Genomic DNA, 25,468 nt, shown 5'->3' with positions numbered 1-25,468 from the left:
TGACAGATTAAAACAGCTTGGCGTGATTGAATAAAGTTCCCCATATTAAATCTCGTGATATTGCACCATTTGGAAAAATGTTTCCAGAGCTTTGATGGTAACTCTAATAATAGTCACGCAGACACAGAGACGGACAAATACATTCACATACTTGCTCAGAACAGACACCTGCCATAAACGTGCAAAGGCATACACACAGACACGGACAGCGACACACACAAACACACACACACGCGCGCAAACACACCCAAACTCAGATACACAAGCATAGAAAAATGTACAGACACGGCTGTGCACAATGGTACAATGCTACGCGTACAATGGTTATGACACGACCCACAGCTGTAGCTTTCACTGCTATGGAAGCTACAAATACAATAGATATGACATGACCCACAGTTGTAACTTTCCTTGCAACGGAACCAACGAGTACAATAGGTATGACATAGTCCACAGTTGGAGAATTCATTGCAATGGAAGGTACTAGTACCATTAACTAGTCTGAAAACTGACCTATAGCTAGCAGGTTAACTAGTCCGAAAACTGACCTTTAGCAAGCAGGTTAACTAGTCTAAAAACTGACCTTTAGCGAGCAGGTTAACTAGTCTGAAAACTGACTTTTAGTGAGCAGGTTAATTAGTCTGAAAACACACCTATAGTGAACAGATTAACTAGTCTGAAAACTGACCTTTAGCAAGCAGGTTAACTAGTCTGTCGTGTTTAGCTGATGAATTGCTCGGTGCTGCCTTTTCAAGCCCGATGAACCTGCTGACCAGTGGGTATAGCTGAAAGAACAGAGACAATATTGACAGCAAAATAAGAACATAAAACCTTCTCAAACATCGTGTTTAAACATTCCCTACATCCATGATTTGTAATTTTTGCTCAATATACTGTACAGGTTGTAGTTATTGCTGGTAGGGCTAAAAACCTCCTCGCCAAGCAATGGTTTTGATAAATTTACCCTCATGGTAAAAATGTTGTTCAATTGTATCATTAGGCTATGTGTGATCAAAACTTCACTAAGGCCAAAGGTTGTATCTATCATTTAGCACAGCCAAAGTTAATGGAACTCATGCTATCTATACTAACTGTGTACATGGAATATTCAAGTACAGTTGATATAAGGTTGTCAAGGGGAACCGGCGTCCCAGTGATAAGTGAAAATTTGCTAAATAAAAGCTTATGTTTTAAAGTATATGTAAGAACCAAAATTTTAACACCAAAACACTTACACTGCTTTCTAAACATATTGTATTGATTTCTTATATAATAAGTAATTTGAAGTTATATTGATTGACCTACAGTTTATATTTCAACCCCAGTCCCAGTATTTAAAACCACAGAATACACTTACATAGTATGAACGTAGTTTGGACTTCATCTGACCTGAATATTCATACTTGTGTTAACTCGGTTCGTTGTGAGAAGGAAGTCACATGTTTATAATTCATGAGATTGATGTGTCTTATGTATTTTACTTTTTAAATGGTTTTTAATTAATTTTCTCTCGATTTTAACAAAAATTTTCTACTGTGAAGTACTGAATCCGTGAATGGTGAGCCAGGAAGTAGTGATGGATTACTGTATAGTTACAAATGTTAGTACTGAAGTGTAATTGTGCAAAGCAAGGAGTGTAAATGATAACCCAACTGACTAAGTAACCCCATGCAATAAGAACATGGAGAGCATGTAACTGTACAAAGCAAGGAGTGTACATGATAACCCTACTGACTAAGTAACCCCATGCAATAAGAACATGGAGAGCATGTAATTGTACAAAGCAAGGAGTGTAGATGATAACCCCACTGACTAAGTAACCCCATGCAATAAGAACATGGAGAGCATGTAATTGTGCAAAGCAAGGAGTGTAGATGGTAACCCCACTGACTAAGTAACCCCATGCAATAAGAACATGGAGAGCATGTAACTGTACAGAGCAAGGAGTGTAGATGATAACCCCACTGACTAAGTAACCCCATGCAATAAGAACATGGAAAGCATCTAACTGTACAAAGCAAGGAGTGAAGATGATAACCCTACTGACTAAGTAACCTCATGCAATAAGAACATGGAGATCATGTAACTGTACAAAGCAAGGAGTGTAGATGATAACCCCACTGACTAAGTAACCCCATGCAATAGGAACATGGAGAGCATGTAACTGTACAAAGCAAGGAGTGTAGATAATAACCCCACTGACTAAGTAACCCCATGCAATAAAACAACATGGAGAGCCGACCTCGTTAAAGCAGTTGATACGGGCGCTGGAAGGGTTCCAATTCTTGTAGGCCTGATCAGAGGAAATGGAGGGAAGAGTCAATAGAAAGCACAAGTTGTCATACTCCTTACTATCAGAACAAAGATGCTCTAACTCAGTGAGGCAGCTGACGACCTCGTCCAATGTGGAGTCATGGTTCTGTATGAACAAAATGAAAAAATAATGATTGCTAGCCAACCACAGGGATGATGATGGAATGACAGCCAAGGAAGACATTAGCCAATCACAGATGTCAGAAACAGACTGTGTTTAATCGAAAATACAAAAACTGAAGAAACTAAACATCCAAACAAAGTAGCATCAGAACTAAAAGTGTTTTTTTCAAGAAAACAGTGAGTCAATGAGTGACAACTTCATGGCACGTGTAGTTGTAACTATAATTATATGTATTCTCACATGTAATGGCCTGTCAAACACACTCACATGTAATGTGAGTGTCAGACAAACTCACATGTATTGGCCTGTCAGACACTCCCACATGTAATGGCCTGTCAGACACCCTCACATGTAATGGCCTGTCAGACACACTCACATGTAATGGCCTGTCAGACAAACTCACGTGTAATGGCCTGTCAGACACTCCCACGTGAAATGGCCTGTCAGACACTCTCACATGTAATGGCCTGTCAGACACACTCACATGTAATGGCCTGTCAGATACACTCACATGTAATGGCCTGTCAGGCACACTCACATGTAAAGGCCTGTCAGGCACACTCACATGTAATGGCCTGTCAGACACACTCACATGTAATGGCCTGTCAGATACACTCACATGTAATGGCCTGTCAGACACACTCACATGTAATGGCCTGTCAGACACACTCACATGTAATGGCCTGTCAGACACTCTCACATGTAATGGCCTGTCAGACACACTCACATGTAATGGCCTGTCAGACACTCTCACATGTAATGGCCTGTCAGACACACTCACATGTAATGGCCTGTCAGACACACTCACATGTAATGGCCTGTCAGATACTCTCACATGTAATGGCCTGTCAGACACTCTCACATGTAATGGCCTGTCAGATACTCTCACATGTAATGGCCTGTCAGACACTCTCACATGTAATAGCCTGTCAGACACACTACCCTGTAAAGACTTGTCAGACACTCTCAAATGTAATGACCTGTCAGATACTATCACATGTAATTACCTGTCAGGACAACTTACCTGTAACGGTCCAGGATCCAACTTTATGCAAAGGAGTTCCAGGAATTTATGCTTGTAAATGAGGTAAAGGCAGCGTTTTTGTCAAAGCCCTCCACCCCATGGAGCGGCAGAAGGAACTCAAGCACATCATCCCAGTGACCATCAAGAATCAGCTGCCGGAGAAAAAGTCCATCTTTTGAGAAAACACCTACAAATATCACAAATTAATATGAGAGCAGAATCAAAGCACCTGAGAATCAGAGCGTTTCCATGATTTGAATAGATTTGGAGTTGCTTCCACTCCAAATCACAAGAACAGACGAATCCAAACCTATTCCAGACCATTTCGCTTCGATAAATTTATGTGAGGGTATTTGTCTCTTGAAGGTGGGAGTACTATTCAGTATCACAGAAAGGCTGACTGCTGATGGATCGGATTTGATAATACTCAGCTAAGCTCTCCCCAGTAGAGGTAAAAAATATTTCAGCGTACTTCACACAGCCATGCGGGTATCGGCTACAAAAACATTCTACTGCTTCTCCATACCATTTCATCTGGACCTGTTACTTTCATATTAATATTTACATGCGAATGATGGGTTGCTCATATGAAGATGATGAAATAATTTCTTATTTTGATCTGGCGATTGGCTACTCATGAATTGAAAAGTGACCCTGATATGAAAAAAGTTAGAAAAACTCTAACAAGTTTTATTTTGAGGAATACATCGCTCATCTTGGAATGATCTAAATAGTGCAACTCCGAATTGATGAAATGGTAGGGCAATTCCTAACCCATTCAAAGCATGAAAACACAGAAGAATCGTGAATGAGACATCTCATTCCTGTTCAAAGAGATGGTCACCTAGACGATGTATGAAAAATCAGTAAGAATAAAAACAACCTCCTTAGTTATGCGAAAGATTTACACTAACATAGTCAAACATAGGACATAAAAGGTTAACTTGTTCTGATAATTTCTTAAAAACTAAATAAACTGAAGTATTGTTACAACTTTTCTTTCCCACAAATCAACTTACTAGTGGTACGTCTACTAGTATGCGCATGAAAGTTCAACATGAATTTCATAATTAGAAATTCCCTGTCATACAGCCCACGACCAAAATGATATTGGAAAAAAGAAAGGGTACTGATGGTTGAGAAATGCAATATTGGCAATCAAATGGCACTGCAGTGCAATTATAGGTAACTGCAATGGTAGCTGTAATGTACTGGGCATTATTATGTACAACAGACAACAACAATAAAAGGAAAATATTATATATCTCTCTCCTCTGCAATAGGAGAAATGCAATATTAGAAGTAAAATGCACTGATATTATTAGAATAACCAATATTATTAATATAGTAATACAGTAATAATAGAAAACCAATGCACGATTTCGTTTACATTTCAAAACGTCATAGCAACCAATATCAAGAAGTTGTGATATTTATTTAGATTTTTAGAATATCTATTTAACAAAATTATTTAGAAAAAATAATAACAGTAACATACTGCCCAACATCGGTCACTATATACTTCGATCTTGTAAATTCGAATGATTATTCTTATAATTAAATCTTTTAAAATCGAATAATTATTTTTATAATTAAATATTGTAATAATCTTATAAGAATCGTTAGAGAAATATCATTGTCATTTCATTTACTTTCACTGCTTCGAACATCAGTTGGAATACCAAAGTAATCATTATAAGTGTCCAAAATGTCGGTTACTTTGAAATCGGCAAAAAAACTATTACTTTTCAGTACTTCTACGTTAGTTACAGAAACCTTCAGCAATTGGACAATGCCATAGACTGGTGAAATGTGCACGTTTTTCTCGTAAAATGCACACGACTTAATAGTTCTACTCTCTATCGCGCGGCCTTGTCGGCGTTTCGTTGTCCGGTCTTAACTTTGATGAAAAAAAGCCTGTCAAAGTTTTAATGACGATTTTAGGCTAAATTAATCTGTCCATTTATGTATAATCCGATCAGATGGGTTAGTTGTAGGATATTGTCTACAAATTTCAAAGACTTGGCAATATATTTAAAAAGGTTTATATGTGTTTTGTATCGTTATTATACTTAAACGACTCCATTGAAAAATGGTTAAATTTGTTGATGAGATTTCGGTACAAAGGTTTGCGACGGCTGTTCATAAATAATTTTCGTGAGTTGTGTGCACATACGCATTTATCATAAAGCTCTCAAACAATCGCTTCGCTCGTGGTTGGTCGTGGGATAAGTGGTATTGATACAGTGGCTAGGTTGCCTTCCGCACAATGTGCAGTGCTAGATGTTATGAGAGTGTTGCTAATGTGTATTTCGCAGTGCAAGGTGTAGTAGGAATGTTAGTAGTACACCATACATACATCCTAAGCACAATTTTTGTGAAAACTCATCACAAAATCAAATATTAAGTTGACTTTGACACAACCACAGCACGATGGCGAGATGTGAATGCTGTCAAAGTTGAGTACGAGTGGGCAAACAAATTGATCACAATTAGCTATATGGTTGAAATGCAAAAATCTATTTCGTTTTTAACATATTATGTTATAGAGAATACAACACAAAAACCTCAATTGCATCGATCAGAATTGTGATAATGCCAGACTGACTTCCTATTATGAAAGGATGTGAGAGTAGGAGTATCCTACATGAACTGGCTAAACACAGTATGTGAAAAATGGTACACAATGCAGTATAGAGGCTTGGAAAGTCAGGATTGTCAGCTGGTCCACAGTATCAACTTCATACTAATCAGCAGTTGCAGTACACAAGCAGTTTCATGTTATGAAGAATGTGCATTCAGAGCATGCGTGCGTGAAGTGGTGCCTGTCAGGTAATGCTTCATAAAAGTGAATGCCCAATATATAGCAATGGGCAATGTGAAACAGGAGCACAGTAGCAGTGGATGTCTACTGTGAATTAGAAAGTTGTAATGTATTGCAAAATTATTGCGTACTGCACTTCGTTGACGCAGTTCCGTTCTAATGCATCGTAACCCTGTACTCTGGTGTACAAGAGAGTTTGTGATAAATTTCCTTCTCACACTGTGATGTACGATAAACTGGGTTGACAAAACTACCTTTCAACCTCAAGAGAAGAATGCACCACATTTTCTTTTCTCATCCAAGGCTAGCTAATCGCTTGGTGCACATCAAGGATATTCCAGAAAAAGTATTTTTTCCACATGACAGGACAAGCAGGTGCCCAAGTGTTCTATGTACCCTGTTTAATTTATAGATATAATTTAAATAATGTGTGACCATGTTCTATGAGCTTGGCATCTAACCAAGCTAATCTTACATTTAACTAAAAAGTTGTTTAAGTTACTGCATTATTGTACAACATCGTCTAAGTGACCGTCTCTTCGCGCAGGAATGAGAGATCTCGTAGATCTCAGGTGTTGCATGAGAAGTAAGAAGAGTTGGCTAGCCATTTAAAAAATCTAGTCAACAGATTTTAAGGTTTATCTACTGAAAAAGTATGTGAACTAGCTTACAAATACAGCATGGCTAATGACTTGAGTATTCCACCAAGCTGGTCAAGAAACAAGAAAGCAGGTGAGCCGGTGTTTAAAGTGTAGCAACATGTGTCTACTTGGATTAGATCTACGCTAAAAACATCCAAAGTAACTGTGACTAAGAACAAGACAAGAAAAACTAAGAAAAAAGAGCAAACAGATTCTTCATCAGAGGAAGAAGAGTTAGGCTAATAATTATTGTGTTCTGATGAAGAAAGTCCAGATAAAGATGAAAGTAAAGATGTACCTCCTACTAGGGACAATATTAACATCAATAATCATGTTTTAGTTTGGTACGGAATTGGCTAAGGTTGACTTGCAACAAAATTCACATTACAGTTATTTGGTATCAAAAGACCGTATCAAATATAGATGATCGCTACTTTACAGTTTTGTTTCGACTTGAACTAATCATCTAGTCGTAAACTGATCATGTGACCCATACTTCGTGAATAATTTTTGCAACATATTTTGATTATCACAGGTGACCAACAGGCTCGTCATGTTTACCAGACAATGATATGTACTCCTTCGAGCTAAGGTTAAAAAATTAAATAAATTCTCACGGTAGGTTATAAGATATCAGTGCTGAAAGTGACAGCATTACAATGACGATGAAATAGACATGTGAGGACAATAGACATGGTTTCATTGAATGCATGAAGTATATTTGTGAAAATATTTCGACGAATGAGGTTGCGTGAAAGTGTAAACAGAAGCCATCTGGTACAACTACGTCCCATTTGAGCCGTTTTGGAAAGAGATTCTAATTTATGGCGGTCTCGTAATGACCGCGATTAACTGTTCGTTTTTGAGCTTTTAAGAGTTTGTAAATCCATTTCCACCTATTTTGGAACTACAACACAGCAGAGTAAGACATGGTGAATGTTTTGATAGCAAATAACTGTAATGTGAATTTTGTTGCAAGTCAATCTTTAATGTTTATTATGCAGGAAGAGTCATGAAATGTAATGAAAACTCAGTTACCATCAGTTTCATAAGAAAAGCTGGAAACTGCTTTGTTTATCCAGAGGAGGAAGACGTGTATGATGTTGACTTTGAATCTATAGTTATATTTTTAGGGCAGCCAGTAAACACTGGTGGGACTCTGAGGGTTAGAAATCGAACTACATTCAGAGTAGATTTATCTGCTTACACTGTAAGATAAACTATTCTCAATAACACTGCTGATAGAGACTGTAGGCGACACACTTTTTACTACATTATTTCACGATAATGCTCATACGACTTGCTCCCACATTTTATGTTATAAACTATGTATAATTAGTTTACCATGTTCTGTCTTAGTCATAAGTCAAATTTAGTTAGACAATTGTCACACTCAATGTTTTAAAACAGTTAAAAGATATCAAATATATATTATGTGCAATCAAATCACATATTTATTGCTATGGCTCACTTTGCCCCATTGGGTGGCTCACCTTGCCTCGGTAGTGGAGCAAAGTGAGCCAGGTGTAAAATGTTGCAAAAACAATAAAATCTCGCGATTGATCCAAAGTGAATCATTACCATTCAAATACAATAATAACATGTTAAATTTTTATAGACCAAGTTTAAGCTCAATTCAAGCAGTCACTTATATTTTATTTGAGAAACAAACCAAAATTGGCTTACTGTGCCCCGTCTTTCCCTACAAAACGATAGTGATGAGTGATTACGTTATCTCACGGTGCACAAGACCAAAAACTGTACTAGTTATTGTGTAATAAGCCAAAACGGTCAAATGGTGTAGATGTTGGAGTGTCTGTCTACTGAGCTAAATGTGGCGAGTTCAAATCCCACCTGGTGAAATCCTTTTTTCATAATCTACCTGTCTCTTCAGACAGCCAGACAGGGCTTTGATCATACCGCATTAAGATTATACGGCATACAATTATTATACAATATTATGTAATTATCATACAAGTATTATATAATATTGTGTAATTATCATACAATTATTGTACAATATTATTTATATATTATATAATATTGTGTAATTATCATACAACTATTATATAATATTATTCAATTATCATACAACTATTATATAATATTATTCAATTATCATACAATTATTATATAATAGTTACATTATTATACAATTATTACATAATATTACTCAATTATCATACGACTATTACAAAATAATGTAATTATCGTACAATTATTATATAATATTATGTAATTATCATATAATTATTATATAATACTATGCGATTATCATACAATTATTATATAATATTATGTCATTATCATACAATTATTATATAATACTATGTAAATATCATACAATTATTATATAATTACCACACTGTAATAGCGCGAAGGTCAGAAAAGAATACTATTACTTGAATTTTAACTTAGTTTTCAGCAAACTTGTTGGTGGAAGGTCTGACGGAGAGACAAGCCTATGAATGGTTTTAGACATGGTTTATGACAACGAGGTATCCCTTTCAACCAGAACCATATTCAGGACATACCATTAATGATTCCCGACTCTCTCTCTCTCCAAGCATATGAGGGCAATATCAACCTGTTTATTTGCTAGGTACTCCTCTATTATCTTGATGATTTCTTTGTCGCCGAGCTCAACCGTATGAGAGAGTGTCATGATGGGGGAAGATTAAACTCTCACGAATCGGAAAATTAAAAAATTAGCGCTGTTTCTACATCGAGGCAGCACCATCCTGTAGAGATAGAAGTAACAGTCTGTGTAATAATTTAGTGAGAAGACACTCAGACTTTAGAAAGTCAAGGTAGAAACACTGAAGAAAGATTGTCAGAGGTCAATAACACCTAGGAAAAAATGTTTTTAAATATTTCAGTGTCTTTGGCTGTCATTCATACTCTGTGTAAAACTGCTAGTAGCTTGACTTCACCAACTTACACGTGGTTTGTGCGTATATTTTTTTATATGGCTGTTGAATGCAAGAAATATAAGAATTTCTCAAACTAAAACATGTAGACTATTACAATCAACAAGCAACAGACATATCTTTCAAAATAGGAGGTAGATGCTACCTATTCAGACTTGAGATTGGCAAAAATTGTAGCCGAGCCCTTTCAAGTCAGTACCTGAGCCTGTTTCATACTTTGTATCGAACAGATGTCACAGCAAACATAGTACCGTGTATCAAGCCCTTTGCAAAACCAAGCTGAGTTTCAGTAAAGCGATTAAAACTTGTACATGAAAATGTTTCACCCTCGTACATCGTACAGAACTAACGCAAAGGAGATACCAGATATAGAGGAAAACACTGATTCTGGAATGTGAGAGAATGACCACTATATAGAGTGAATAGAAGATATGAGCTACGAGATCGTACAACAAAAGCGGATGACAAATTATATTTATGATGATGAGAGAGAGTACGAATAAAAATAGCTTACAGCGCCCAGCTTAACATGAATATATATATCAAAACATAAAACAATCAAAAAACTTAATAACATAAAACCTACAAAAAGAATGTTTGGATCCTTAATAATTATAAGCAACTTACATGAAATAATAAGCAAATATATAAATAATTATACTCAATACAGTTGACTATCGCAATGATACAGCAACCACAATATATTTCCTGAATGACCTTCTAATAACTTAATGTAAATTATGTAAATTTACATATACATATATACATGTACTTTACAGCTTGATCTTATGGCATATATACAGCTAGATAAACGACTATGAATATACGGATTCCGAATAATTATAAGCAACTTACATGAATTAATAAGCAAATATATATATATATATAATTATATTCAATATGGTTGACTATCGCAATGATACAGCAACCACAATATATTTCCCGAATGACCTTCTAATAACTTTACATATACATATATACATGTACTTTACAGCTTGATGCTATGGCATATACAAGGCTAGATATTTAAAAGTGACTATGAATATACGGATTCCGAATGATTATAGGCAACTTACATGAAAGGACAAACAAGCCAGTATGCAATCCAGCTAAATACTGTTAAGATGAAATGATTCAACTCCAGCACCATGGTGACCATTGCACGAGTATATAACTATAGAAACCTACGAAAATATGATTATGAACCCCGGGGTGACTAGATCACAACTGATAGAGGGATAATTGACATTCCTCAAACTGGGACAAATTTGCCAAACGATGGAAAGCCATCCAATAACTGTCGCACAATAAGACTAGCTACTAACTAGCCGCGACGAGACACTGCATTAAGAGACCGCCACACAAAATGTACTCAGCGGAAAAACCAAAAACATGACACAGAGGCGTGTAACCAATGTTATTGAACTGAGATGAGGATCACTGCTGGGAAAAACTGATAAAGACCGAGGGCTACGCACAAAGCAACCAATAAATGGCAGATTATTAGGACGGATTCGGCATGAATATTTAAGCTAGGGTCTGGCTTCACCTGACGGCTAATATGTGTCAGGGTTTAAAACGATATTTGACCAATCAGCAAATATGAAAACCTAGAGCAATTGCTATGCTGCCGGAAATATCAAGTATGGGATTTGTCCAACCATCACAGCTGATGCGATGTGAATGTATGGGACATCAATTGGATTGGGAATTATCTGGCCATTGTAATGAAGAGCTTAGGAATGAAAACATAAAATTCCAACTAAATAATGGATATTAGTTATCAACACCACTTAATATAAAAGAGAGTAACTGGCTACAACAAATACTAACAGGTATTCAACGAAGTCAGCAACTCTACAGAGTGTCAAGCACAAGGAGAGGGATATCAACAATATAACAGGAGGCAGCCAGAATTAGGACTGTTGAAACATTGTAGCAGTCAGCATACACCAGATCAGCAACAAATAACATCTGTCAATTTATTTTAGCTTCAATTATATTAAGTTTATATGTTTTTCTGCCCTGTACTTCAGTCTCTTACAGCTAGGAGCCTTAACTGTCAAAAAAAGAGTCAGCGGACCTGTTGGTTTTATAGATGTCTCCATTGGAATAAGCAATGTTCATGATGTGCGACGAGGTGCTTAGGCTATACTCTGAATGTTGTTTGGGTTATAGTGTATAGCACATGATGAGACCAAAAAAGAAATACTTAATTGGACCAGGTAAGTTATTAAGTACATCAGTTGATGCTAATGAGTACATCTTTTTGAAATTTCGCAGGAAGGTTGTTAAAGACTCAGGAATTGTCATACATTGTTCTTTCGCAGGTGAAGACTCAATGTCAAATATGCTCAGTTGAAGTTGGAAGTGCAAATTATTTGTGTCAATACTTGATGATTCAGAGTTTATTTATCCAAGCTTACGGAAGAGCTCACAAATGTTTCATGGGTTGGTCAGTCAGTCAAGCCAGACTGGCAACATAAGGTTAATATATCTGAGTTTAATAAACTGTTGTTCTTGGGTAAAAGATTAATAGTGCTTTAGGTCAAACAAGCTGAAATAATCAGTCAGCGACATCAAAGTCTCCAAGGCATCACAAAAACCAAGCAACACGCAATACCTGCATTGTTTCGGCCTGGCATAAACATGCAAATTGAAGCCTGCATCAGCTCATGCTTAGTTTGCAAGCAACATGATACAGCACAATGCCATGCTCCTTTGACTTCCAGCGAAATACCTGATCATCCCTGGCAGATAATAGGCAGTGACATATTTCACTCACAAGTCACTCAATGTCTACTAAATATAGACTACTATTTGAAATGGGTCAATGTGTCAAAACCAGAAGACTTGACCACGAAGACAATAATTACTGAATTTACTAAAGATTTAGCAGATTTTGGCCGAGTTGGCGTAATTCAGTCAGATAATGGCCTTCAGTACAACTCAACTGAATTCAAAACTTTCATGAAGCACATAGACATCACTCACAAAAATTTCTTGCCCAAGGTTATTCAAGGTTGAATGAACTGGTTGAGGGAGCCATACAGACAGTGAAGAAAACAATGATTAAAGCTGCAGAAGATGGACAATGCATTTTGCATGTCCTACAGATGCTGCAAAACACACCCATTGATACAGATTTGCTATCCCCTGCACAATCCTCACAAAGCAAAACCCTTTATGATGAGATCCCAATAAAGCGATGATGTCCGTGCCCTAGAGCATATGATCAGAAAGACATACATACCGAACTTATAAACGAAACAGAAAAGATGAAAATGCAACAAGATGGCAAAACTTTCCATGAGAAGACTGCTAAAGACTAGTCAACCAGTACGATTAAGATATTTGCAAAGTAAGTGGGAAAAGGCAACATTGGTAAGTCATGATACATCCACTCAGTCATACAACATAGAGAATGATGTTACTGGAATAATGATCAAATGAAATAGAGAGCAGTTGCGACCAGATTCAACTGAAGGGTTAGTAGAGCAAAGTTGAGAAAGCGAAGTAGCGCAAAGCCATAAACCAGATCGTGGTAAGTAATCATGCCATTCAACTCCCAAAGTTGTTTCAAAATCCAACACGACTCTCTCCTACAGAGACATAGCTATGGGCAATTCCTCTACCAGCAAAGCAACGCTAGGTGCAGACTTTGAAAAGTTTTAAGAGTCAAATTTATGAGTGCCATTAACTAGGTCAGGCAAAATTGTGGGAAAGCTGCTTAGGTTTAAAGACTAAATTCTTCCAAACATAAACCTGTCAAAAGGTTTTAGTTTGATTTTGATTTCTAACTGGTAGTTTCAATAATCATCCTTTTAGTTATTTCGTCGTTGTTTCTGTTTAGTACTAGTAATCATTTAGTACTACTAGTACCTACTAGTACTCATATAGTTTTTCGTACCCCCAACTTGGTTAGTTTATTGAGTGTTATATAAATAGTCATGTCTGGCTTTAATTTTTTGCTACGTAGGTTTCATATGTTTAATACTCATACTTGCTTAGCTTTTCTGCTTGATTTCTTTTTTGTTTAAAGAAAGAGTGATGTTATGTCATTTCGTTTAGTTTCGAGGATTTTCGGTCGAAAAACGTATTTTTCCAGCAGCCATTGTTTTTATACTAGGCCTATAAAATATAATCATACACTTTGAACCAATTAATCTAGCCATAACTTGGCACTTACAATAGCTTAACACCTTTTTATGTGTGGTTGTGGAGAAATTATGTTATGCATAACTAATCTGAATCCACACACAACATCAGTGTTGAATTTGCTTGTCATATTATTCTATTTTGACTATGTTTAGTTTGTGCACTTTTACTTAGCTTGTGGGTGCTAATTTGATTATTACTGGTTCAGGTATAGTGAAGGTGTTAAGCTATCGTAAGTAATGCTGATATTTACCAGTACAAGTTACTTCTTTATTCTATAAGTCAAACAATTAAAATACACAACTAACAAAATTCTAAAACAATAACATTAATGACAAAACAATTAGAAGAGCTAATAAAAATTACATCCTTACTCGAACGGTCGTCTGTGTTTGCTTGGCTCGGTCCATGCGGCTGCGAGTTTCGATAGTCAAACGAGAGTCGTGAGAGGTCATAGGTAGAGAGTGTCGACAGTTGAGATAGTGGCGTAGAGGAGGCTCAGCTGGTGGAGGAGAAGGAGGCTCCATTGGTAGAGAAAAGAGAAAGGCTCCTCAGCAGGCAGATGGGAAAGCGTCCAATGGGGCCCTCGGGAAGAGAGAGAGCCAGAACTCAAGCTAGAGCCGGAGATAGAGATGGGGATAGAGGAGGTGCTGAGTCATTGGAGCTGTTCTCTTTTATAGATGTCTGGCATGTAGGATGGTTAGCCTGTGGGTGTAGGTAGAGTGTTAAGGTTCGATGCTTTCTGTCAGGCGTGTGAAGATATCTTGTTTGCCTAAGTCTTCAGCTGGTGCATGTGATGTTGACATGTAGGGTGGAGCTCGTGACTTACTCCTGGTATCTAGGTCATGTTTGACAGAAGTGGCAGATCTATATGTGACTCATTTGACTCGTCTCTAATGTTTTTATGGTGGCCTTTTGATGATAGTGGTTGGTAGGTCTAACTGCTTCGGTTTCTCTTTGGCATGTTCTCTATCTAGTGTTGACGCAATTTCTATGATTGATTTCTTCCAATTCTGAAGTTCATAATTTTCAATTGACATTTTCTAATTATCGAACCTTTTAATGTCCTTTGGCGTCTTGCTGCTTGAACGTATTATATGCTTATCCTGTGGTCTGGCTACATTCCCTATCGGTATCTTGTTTTCACAGTATTTCCATACAACAACCTTCTCTAGTACTTGAACCAGTAATGATCAATTCAGTTCCCACAAGCTAAGCAAAAGTGTGTAAACTGAATAATATAGTCAAAATAGATTAAAATGACAAAGCACATTCAACACTGATGTCGTGTGTGGATTTGTGTTAGTTTTTAGTTACACATAACGTAAATTCTCCATATCCACCCATGGGTTTTTAAGCAAGAGTTGCATAAATCAGTTATGTAGGCTAAGTGTTTTTTATTTGAGCTTTGTAGAAACATGGTTACTCTACAGTCAATGTGATGGAAATAAATACATAGTCGCAGATTACCTGCTTTTTCCTGTACTATGGTGGGACTTTTCGGTTGTAAACAACAATTGCAAACGAAATGCGCGCTTCAGTGACTAATGTATTGCCCGTGACCCTAGCATTAAGCTATTCTAGGCGTAAGGTGCCGGTGCGTATATCGATATATCATTGATATTCGTACGTTATTGGCTAATAGCCTATAAGCTGCCACGATTACTTATGTTTACGGTGAAAATAACTACATGTATGTACGATTGCCTGCATGAGTGTAAGGATATTACGCTATGCGTTAAAGTCTATCAAAACAATTATTTATTGCAAGGCATGATAAATGCATAGACCGAGATAGTGACAGGGCTAACAGCAGATGTTGATTGATAAGCATTACATGCCAACAGTCGCGTATTGACACCAGTAGACAGGATGAATGGTTTTGCTCTATGTAAGCCCATGAGGTTTAGACCTGCCATGAAATTGCCTCTATACTTTTACGTGTACTTTTAGAAGAACAACGTGATGCAAAATTATTTTGCACCCAATCATACATCACTGTTGAATCTGTCAGTTTATTTTAGTTTCAATTATGTTCAGTTTATGTTTTTCTCAGCCCTGTGGCCTGCACTTCATACAGCTAGGAGCCTTGACTGTCAAAATAAAGAGTCAGTGGACCTGTTGATCTTGTAGATGTCTCCATTGGAGTGTGCGATGATGTTGATGATGAGTGATGAGGTACTCAGGTTGTTTGATTAGTGCAGGTGTTAGAGTGTTTGACTACTAAACCGAGTGTCACAAGTGTGAATCCAGTATGAAGCAATATTTTATCCCAACTTCTAACTGTGACTTCAGATAGATGGACATACACACTTTCATTATAACAAAAGCTAGTGGTACCTCGGCAGTCTAGTTTGGTTTGAGAGCATGACAGGAGTGTCAAATAAAAGGGCAGATAATAAGCATATGCACAATAGTTCTAACACATGGAAGGCAATTGGGTTACGCAGTAATTGGTGGGTTGGTCTTGCGGGCTGACAATCACGAGTTCAAATCATTTATGCTGCATTATTTTTTATAGGTCTTATAACCAATATAAATATGTTGACCCCTACATTTGGTGGGATATCAATATCTATTAAGCTCGGTTCCAATATATGCCGCAAAGCACCGGCAACAGCACCGGCGACAGCACTGCAGGCTATCAGAGATGAATTGTGAACCTACACGCCGGGTACCGCCGGTAGTTGCCGGCAGTCAACGCAAGAGTTTAGAGCTATTCAAATTTTGCGAGAGCCGCAGGCAAAACCTTCTCAAAGTGCACTGTACAGGTAAAGGTCAGCATTATCGAAACAGCATAGCGAGCGAACATTCTTTATTCGGTTATTAGCGATGCAGCTTTATGTGAACAGAAGCCACCGGAGCCTAGCGTCGCAAACGATTTGCTGCACATTATTACCGCCGGAGTCTCGCAGCCGATATGGGAACCAGGCTTTAGGAGCACATGCTTTCTGCAGGCTCGTAATGTAAACATTATTTTAAAGCTAGTTGATTTTCTAAGTTTTGGCAAAGATAAGCAGGTAACAATAGCAAAGCAAATACTTATTAACCAGAGCATATAATAGAGGTGAGTGCTTACAATACGGGCTGCTCTTGCTACTCAACAAGGGTTTCTATATACATGAAGCATCATCAAATTTATCAACAACAATGTGACTGATGGGTATTACTTGTAATATTTACTATAATAAGAACCATGTCTGTCTGTATAAAAGCGCAGGGTTACATTTGAAAAAAGATTATATCACGCAGGATATGAACTCGCAGCGTTCTGCATCAATACCATGCGTGCTTCTTGTTCACCTTCCAGTAGTTTAGAATTATTGAGTATAGATGGTAGAGTAATTGTTTGTATTTTATTGGCACACATGATGATCTCTCATAGCTTACTAGACTGCCAGAGCCCTAGTTATTAATAAGGTAACAAGTTAGTCGGTGTGATCTCCTCCTGAATCCAAGTGATTAACTCTGGAGCTCATTGGTAAGATCTGTTGACTAGGTTTCCAGAATTATTCAATACATTGAAATTGGTAGCTATTCAAATTGATATTGAAATTCAATCATTTTGGTAAACTTCTAATATTTAAAGGAACATATGGCAGTTTATGAATTTCTGCATGTGAACCGCAGCTGAACATGACAAGGTCGAATGTATGAACACATGCCAGACACAGTAGGAGAATAGTTGGGTCACCACATTTTTCTTGTAGCAGTGAATGAAAACCAGCTGTTAGTAACTAAAACAGTAGAAATAATTTTATGTCACTTTGGGTTTTCCTATCAATTAATAGTATTCAAGCACTGACTCATTGCAACAGGCTCTAGCCGTGCCCTTTTTGAGGCTAGCAAAACATTAATAACTAAATAAGTAACGTTTTTGTTTTTATAACGATACAGCATCCTGATGGAGTCATCTACTCCTTTTATAAAGAAATTTCAAGGTGAGTGTATGAAATCATAAAGTGCACCTAGTTACCATTTTATTTTTAGTTATAATATTTATATCATCTCCAGTAACTGTTACCGTTTGTGTCCATTCACTAATTCTGGTACTCTCTGGAGCCAGAGGTTTTACTTAATAGCTAAATACTATACCGTCTTATGTTATATTTTATTTTGTTATATTTCTTGTGCATGCTGTATTATTGTTTTATCAGATAATTTATGTATAGAGTTTTCACCATATTCTTGAATATTAATGTAAGTCATTTTACTTATTTATTTCATTCATTTTATTTATATTAAAGTCTCAGCTCAGAGTATGTTGAATAGTTAAATCCTGATAAATTGTAGTTACATGGTAATCTATAAATATGCTGAATTTCTGACGCCAGAGCAAAGAGGGGCAGTGGGAATACTCCTCATGCATTACTCTCACATGGTATGGAAAAACTCAGTCTAAGTGTAGGGCCATGCAAGCTGCTCACAGGTTTAAATACTTGCCTTCCTTTATAAAGCCGCTGACAGTTACCCTATCAGCAGCTACACCTAGTCTGATGTCAAGGTCAAAGATTAAACATAATATTTTTTCATGTAATTCAAAATTCTTTACAGCAGTCAGCATGCAAAGATCCCGGTCAGCTGTGTGATGTCGGCAGCAGTTCAGCTCTAACCTGAGTCATTGTTAATAACTTATGCTGACCCAGTTGATTTAGTTTTTTTTATTTTTTTTTTAGACCACCTTTTTTAGTTGATTAGCAACCCATTCGTATGTTTGAATAGCAAAATTGTTCAGCCTGTTCAGCTATTGATAGCCTGTTTTCTTTACCCGAGCTATTGAGGGTCTAAATATCTAGTAGTCAGGTGCTGATGATGTATAGAGCAAATCTTGGCTAACATTTGAACAAGCAAGTACCATGTCAAAGTTATACTGCAACATATAGACAAGAGAGTGAGAGATGTAGTAAGAACTTCAACAACACAGTTTAATGGTAGACTTATAGTTGAGGTAAATAATATATTACTTACTCTTTATTCATAGGAATATATGAAAAAAACTGAGCTAGTAATAATATTAGTCACTTTTCTTACGTGCATAGATTTCACTTTTATTACGTTCTACAATCCTTTATATACAGTAGTTCTGTTAAATAAGGAACATTCCAGAAGGAAAGTCATGTGATCAATAAATATTATCATTATATAACTCTGTTGGCTCTTTTATACTACAGTTGAATTGTGAAACCACGCCATGAATATTTACAGTGCGTTTAAATCCTATATTTACATACCAAGATACATACCAATATAATCTATAGAAACACTAAAATTAATACTACTTGTTTATGTGTATAATACAAAAACAATATATTGTTTTATGACAGTTTCCGGTATTGGCAATAATATGTTATTACATAATTGTTGCAGATGTGCAGAGCATGTACAATGATATATGATCATTAAAGATGTGTGTATCATGGGTATAAATGTATTTTTATAATATATTTTGGATGTTGGAGTCGTTAACATTGAATATTTCACAAAGAATATTTCCATATTTACTATTTACCATTTTTAATATCACCACACGCTCTCAGTATGGATTGCCTTGGAACGGGAGGATTCTCCAATGAACTAGTAATGAGAGTGCCATCAGTGCTGTTTGATGACACCGATGATTCATCTTTCACTTTTTCTAAAAAAAATGATTGGATTTATTTGTGCTTTCAAGCTACATTACTTATGTTTTCTGGTGAAAGTGAAAGCAGAGGAAAGTCTGGAGGTAAATAATGAAAGTGTTCATAAAAGTAAAAACTAATAAACATGCAAAACTTCAGATTATTTTTTTTGATGATGGTTACATCATTTCCATCTTTTCCATACACACCTCGGCCTTTCATCTCCTCACTACCATGTGTATTCTCAGCATATTGCATATCTATTGCAAGGTCATCACAGCTTTTTACTTGAGCCTGCGTGGTTTCAGATTCAGAAACTTTCTGGGTATTACGCGCTTTGTCCCTCATTGCATAAGCATCGGCACTTGCTGTGCATGAGCTGTTAGACTCTGCCTGATTAGTGTCGCTAGCTTTCACAACAGAGTCAGTATTATCCCTAGAAGTGAGAACGTTTGATGGTGAGCTCTCCTCTGCATAATTTGATGAGGTTAACTGAGGAATAGCTACATCCCTAGCTAGGCTAGAAAAATCTTCAGAGGCAATAGTATCAGAATTGTCTAGAGTAACCCCTCCATTTATATCATCCTGATCATGACATCCTTGGACACTCCTGGCTGTTTGGATGTCAACATCCCCCTCCTCTAACTGGTAAATAGCAAACGGATCTGAGAAAGACCGAGTAATGTCTAACTCATCAGAATCAACAGATGACAGCGCATGTGGTGTAGACTCGACTGCTTCAATCTGTATTTTTCCTCGATTTTCAACAGTGTGAGGAGGTAATTCACTGAGATTAACCGCCACCTGAAACGAATTGGCAATACACACTGTCAGCAACAGTCAAATTTCATGTTTGAGATATTTCTTGGCGATCTTATTCCTCTTGCTATAACTACACACAGTGAGCACTGAAGAGAGTACTGGTCAATGAGTGTCAGGTTCATAACTTCCGACTTTTTAGGAAAAAAACAAACTGCTATCACTTCTAGGGCGCTTTCAGATTCCCTACACGTTGTGGGTATGTGTACATGTATATGGCACATGGGTGGCATTTTATTCCAATTGAATACTCCTTACGACTGCAGAAAAAATATGGTAGTTTTTTCACTTGATTAAGGTACAAAATGTTACGTTACAACCAAGTTGCGTAGCCTCATCAGCATGTGGAATGCATTTATCTCTACGGCCAATTATTGAAAAATATAGCTCAAGATATTCATCAATAGTTTAATGTTTATAGGCTATGCTAACTGCTCTGGTGTAACATCAGGGCAAGCCAGGACTTTCTTTTCAAACAAAGCCTCCACATCAAGCATCTTAATAGGTAAATTTCAGTAGTTTGAACATTCTATTTTGCGCTGCATTTAGTTCGATTTAGATGAATTTTTGTTAGCTGTGAAACAAAAAGCTCTCATAACTATGATATTTAGCATTTGTTAGACTCAATGGAGGCTTCACATTAAAGGTTTATGTCAAGTTTTTAAAGATTTTATTACAATGTGAGGATACTGTTCTATCTTGAGATTTCATTTACTGTCTCAAGTGATCTGACTGTCAGGATGTTTAAAGATATTTAAAGGCGAAAAAACTTGATCGCAGTTCAAATGCTCAGAAAGAAAAAACGCACCCAGATTTCCTCAAAATGGCATTAATAGTCGTGCATATTTTTTATATGTGATATGTATACGTTCACACCAGCATTGGGTAATCATACGTTCACACCAGCATTGGGTACTCATACGTTCACACCAGCATTGGGTACTCATATGTTTACACAGCATTTAGAGGAAAACAATGGGACAAATTCTAACCAAAATATCTTTAAATCATTTGAAATATCTATAGCAGTGTACGTATCTGGGACTATACTTGAAGTTTTATTTAAACAATCCTGAGCAAATACAAAATAAAACATATGTCACTATATATAGAGATGTGTAACACTGCAGATTGAATGAACAGCCAATGTCACAACGAGAGGGACAAACATGAAGTGCGACTATTGACGTCATTTTTGAAAAAGTGATTTTCTTCTGAGCATTTTAAATGCGATCAAATTTATCAAGTTATGTTAATTTTAATCTTGAAACATCCTGGCAGTCAGATCACCTAAAACGGTACAGAGAATCTCAAATGATAAAAGATATCTAGACTTTCTAATAAAATATTTTGAAATATGATGCTAGTAAGCGATCAATGAAAGTAATCTAGACTTGCGCACTACGCTTACTGCTTCTAGCGAGCTGCTCTTCCTTGTGTTAGTCTAGCAAAACATTATCGAATTAATTGTTACATGATATACCTTACCCGCCTTAGCTTATTATGGCGTAGACTTATTATGGCAATAACTTACTTAACAAGTTGTATACCATTACTGTTACCAAACTGTAGATTTCACCTTAGTTGGTGGTCTTTAATACTTCTGAAAAACTCAGATTTTGCCCCCAAGTGAACAATAGTCTAGAGACACCTCATTTAATGCTCTAACATAGAATTCAATTCTTTTTTAAAAATTACAGATAAATAATTTATAGATAGGCTAACTTTCAATATTATTTGCGTTCAACAAAGTTTACATAAGTTGGTAAAGCACAATGTTCAAATACTATTTGACTAAGAAAAATGTAACTAGCAGTTGTGACAGAGCTAAAACATAAGTTAATCATGTAAAATGTATCAAATAGTTTGTAGCTCTGAAAGTTTCAAGTTAATTACAAAAGATACATGATCGCTACGTTTTTTGTGGCGTTAAGAAGAAAAGCAACAAATGACAGCCACTGACTTACATTTAAAAAATGTGTCAAAATGTGTAAGAGTTGAGGCTGTTGTGGCTAGACACACGAAATAACGCGTCACATTGACAAATAAATGGACGAGTGCGAATTAGCCTTTACCAGGCGAAGGCCATGACATTCTTGTTAGATTTTTTATTATCATTAGTTGTTATTATTAGCGTTTTTAAGGAAATTTTGTTGTGTAAGTTTTACTGTTGGTTTTGAGAGAGAATAAATTGAATGGTTAAAAAAGGTCAGACTTTACAGAATCCAGCTAGTTTTTTCTGCCTTAACAACAACAACTTAAAAGCATACTATATAAAACATGTAATATAATTATTAGGTTAACAAAACTGTGTTTTGCCAAATAAACAACGACATTGATTCAAATTGTCTTTGTAATTTATTCAAATATCCATTCGCATCTTACTGACACTTAACAATGACTGAACAATGCGTGCAGAGTTATTGAAATTAATAATAAATGCCTGTTCAATAAATCAATAAAGGTCAGTATTACCTGAGGTATTGAAGAAACGGAATTGTTATCCATTTCAGTAGGAAGTGTTTGCACAGAACTATCACCACTAGTGCCACTGCTATACCGTTCTAGATCTCCGCAGGCAGAAAAAGTAGGTTAAGGCCGGTCATACGGAGCAAGTTAAGGCCTGTCATACAGAGTAAGTTAAGGCCTGTCATACAGAGTAAGTTAAGGGCTGTCATACAGAGTAAGTTAAAGCCTGTCATACGGAGCAAGTTAAGGGCTGTCGTACAGAGTAAGTTAAGGCCTGTCATACAGAGTAAGTTAAGGCCTGTCATACAGAGTAAGTTAAAGCCTGTCATACGGAGTAAGTTAAGGCCTGTCATACGGAGCAAGTTAAGGGCTGTCATACAGAGTAAGTTAAAGCCTGTCATACAGAGTAAGTTAAAGCCTGTCATACAGAGTAAGTTAAGGCCGGTCATACAGAGTGAGTTAAAGCCTGTCATACAGAGTAAGTTAAAGCCTGTCATACAGAGTAAGTTAAAGCCTGTCATACAGAGTAAGTTAAGGCCGGTCATACAGAGTGAGTTAAAGCCTGTCATACAGAGTGAGTTAAGGCCTGTCATACAGAGTGAGTTAAGGCCTGTCATACAGAGAGCTAAAAGCTACTAAAACTGATAGTAGCTATTTACTATAAATACTATTTACTGTGTGTGTGAACTTGTAGCTGTTATAGATAGATTTGCTGGAGCTCACCCTATAAAATTTTACTTGCATTCACAAACATGAATTAATGCAATGTCCGTAGTCATGTATTTTAATAGTCATTTTATTGCACTAATGCTTTAAAAAAATTTCGAAAAAGATTAAATGTCCAGTAAACTGATGCAAGTAGAAACAATCACATTAACTATTTGCAACTGTAATTACATCGCCAAGCTACTTCATTCTTTTTGCTGAAATACGATGATCTTAAACATTCCAAGTAGATAAGGAGGTCAGGCTGACAAAGTTGCTCATGCTCACCGCATTGCTGGAGTTTCAGCCGTGTCAGTAAGTTCAACATCACTGTTCCCAGAGGAATCGGAGAGAATATCGGCAGAAGATCTATCTACAGCGTTCTCTACTGCACTGTCTGTGATGGCGCAGCAGCCTACGCCTGTTTCTCCAAGATGGTTCCTATCCATTGAATGCCTGCTCGCTACAGTGCATATAAATATTTATCAGTATCTGCAGAATTAAGCCGTTCTATAAACTTTAAAGTCCAATTATACTGTAGAGTATATTATTGAAGTTTCCAAGGCATTGAAACCCAGAAAGAACGCAAAAGAAACTCTACTTTAAAATATTCTACTGCCCCAATATGATGTTTCCTCTCCATGCTGTTATTACATTGACAATAAATGAATATGTATTCTGTGCTGTAATATCTACGGACAAAATGAAGTAACTTATTAGCTTCCACTTCTTATTTCATTATAATTTATTATTAACACAGAATTCAAATAAACACCTAACTTTACCCGATAATAAGTAACATAAAACTCAAGTAAGCACCAAACTACCACATAATAATTAACATAACACTCAAGTAAACACCAAACTCTACCAGATAATCATTAACATAACATTCAAGTAAACACCACACTACCAGATAACAATTAACATAACATTCAAGTAAACACCAAACTCTACCAGATAATAATTAACACACCTTTCAAGTAGACAAAAACCTGCCAGATTACTTTGCTTACCATCATAAGGAATGATTGTCGGTTTAAACATCAATGTACCACAGATGTGGTCATGTGGCGTTCGACCAATTAATTGACAGCTAACAGTCAGCCTGGAACAAACAGGAAAGCAGTTCATCAAATGACTTACCACGATATCACCTGAAGACTCAATGTACTACAGATGGTGAAAAGATGGCCTAGGAAAGGTTGCTCTCGTAAACCTTTACTAACCTTTGTCTGTTTGCTAACGAATCAAAAGGGATTCTCTAGTTGCCTGGTGAATGGAATTCATACACTGAATGCAATTCAAATATTTAACTACAATTGTGGTTATCTGAACGGACAAACTATAAGTCCGACTGCTCATCAACTGTACCGCCAACATGACATGAGATGAACTGTACTAGCTTTACGCTACAACTAGCATATTTGGATGTTGCTCCTTCTTTTCATGACTGAGAAGACTTGAAAGTCAACGTGTAATAACCCCACACGATGCTAGAAACTAGTTATGCTTGCATCAATGATCAGTAAAGATCTCCTGGAAGTCTCTTGTAAGTAAAAAAATCAGCCATACAGATGACTGGCTTGCTCTGGTCTACACATCAGGATAAGATCCTTGAGGCAGTAATTTTGAATAGTGACTAACATTCTATGTAGATTACCAAGATACTATTCATGTGTTCCAATTAATAGCCGAATTTGTACCATTTGACAATTTATACCATGTGCGCTTTCGTGCTATATCATGTACATAATGCTATATCATGTATATAATGCTATGCATTATATTATAACCAGTGTAAACCAGAGTTTTTCAGTTTAGTAAAAACTAGTGGATAGTC

The 25,468-nt window shown here is 36.6% G+C and overlaps 1 long non-coding RNA gene across 1 annotated transcript; it reads right to left on the bottom strand.

Moving 5' to 3' along the window:
* Positions 1 to 686: 686 nt before the first annotated feature.
* Positions 687 to 15,583, bottom strand: LOC137410186 (uncharacterized). The gene is made up of 4 exons (XR_010981012.1): positions 15,485 to 15,583; positions 3,462 to 3,648; positions 2,243 to 2,419; positions 687 to 785 (listed from the first exon to the last, which is right to left on the bottom strand). It is a non-coding gene; the product is annotated as an uncharacterized lncRNA (long non-coding RNA).
* Between the last annotated feature and the right edge of the window lie 9,885 nt (positions 15,584 to 25,468).

This window comes from Watersipora subatra, unplaced genomic scaffold (assembly GCF_963576615.1).
Source record: "Watersipora subatra unplaced genomic scaffold, tzWatSuba1.1 SCAFFOLD_107, whole genome shotgun sequence".
Taxonomy (NCBI): domain Eukaryota; kingdom Metazoa; phylum Bryozoa; class Gymnolaemata; order Cheilostomatida; family Watersiporidae; genus Watersipora; species Watersipora subatra.
The sequence above is the reverse complement of the archived record's forward strand: the minus strand, read 5'-3'. Positions and strand labels throughout refer to the sequence as shown.